We start from the raw sequence: 1496 nt of genomic DNA, 5'->3' as shown, positions 1-1496 counted from the left end.
TTTTATATCATTATTAATATTCTTTGTGACAAATTTTCAAAAATTCATAGTACCACCACTATGGATTGTGTGTGTGTGTATGTGTATGTTGTATGTGGCCAGAGGAAAGAAAAACAGTGAAATTTTTCTATATACCTAAATGATAACTTTGAAGTGACTTATTTTATTGGGCTTCTTTCCAAATACTTCAACCTTTTATGTAGAATACAGTGAATATAGGGTAATTTTTCTTTTTTATGATGAAAGACCAATATTATAATAAGTATAAGACTATTAATACAGCCATATATAATATATAAGGCTATACATTAAAAGAGTAACACCCATTCTCTCAAGCAAGCTGCACTGGAGAAATATTAAGGACACTTGATCTTTGTATTTTTTCTGGCATTGCTATCTTCAGTGTGTTGACTTTTCCCTCAGGCTTACTTATCCAAGAATATAGATGAAGCAGTTCTAGAGTAAATAAGCAGACATGAAAAATCTAGATAGATAGAATGAAGAATTTTCATTGAGTGAGACTCGACTGAAACATCTAGTCTTATTTTAAAAGACCTTTTTAATATTATTATAATAAAGTAAAACAAAAACAAAAGTTTAAAAAGTGTCAGAGTTACAAATGAAATACATTTTTCTTGGAAAATCTTAACTTCTAACTAACAGCCCCAATCTCAGAGATATCTACCCCTCAACTTTTCTATTTATATACTTTTGGATGGTTGACTCCATAATTATGAGTAATATTCATATACCTGTTGCCACAGAGTTAATTCTGACTCATAGTGACCTTATAGGACAGAGTAGAAGTGCCCCATAGGGTTTCCAAAGAGTGGCTGGTGAATTTGAACTGCCAGCCTTTTGGTTAGCAGCCGAGCTCTTAGCCACTGTGCCACCAGGACTCCATATACTCTTTGATATTATCGACTTAAAGAAATATTTACTCTCTGCTATTAAAGAAAAAAAATTAGCTTAACACTCTTCATCCATCTTTGTCTTCTTTCTCAAATTATTTTTCAAGTCTTCTATTAGTTCCATTTTAAACTTTAAGTTAGAGACTTACACCACTGTTTCCTAAAGTTGGGCAGTAATTTTTTTCCTCCTCATTGTTTAGATGAAAACCTTGCATTTGCTTTCTCCTCCCTATCTAACTTCTCAAGGCTGCCAGCACCTCCAGAATTTTTACATTGGTAAGGTCTGTAGTATTTGCAGTCTGATCACTTTTACTTTACACGGTTTTTACTACTTTGTTGGTGAGTGATTCCGAATATCTTAAGAATATAAAGAGAGTTTATAATTATACTTAGGTAAATATTATCATATACTCTGCAGAATTTGTCTGATTCTACCTATACAGAAGAGAATACTGGAATTTATTTCTCCAAACCAAAAAGGGATTTAAAAAAAGGGAGAAACTAGTGGTTCAAGAAATAATGTAAGAACTCTGGAAAGCATTAGAAAGAAATCCCAAGAGTATAATTAAGCAACAGTCTTAGCTT

The sequence above is a fragment of the Trichechus manatus genome, unplaced genomic scaffold, assembly GCF_000243295.1.
Source record: "Trichechus manatus latirostris isolate Lorelei unplaced genomic scaffold, TriManLat1.0 scaffold00387, whole genome shotgun sequence".
Classification (NCBI taxonomy): Eukaryota; Metazoa; Chordata; class Mammalia; order Sirenia; family Trichechidae; genus Trichechus; species Trichechus manatus.
This window is presented reverse-complemented; position numbering follows the sequence as displayed.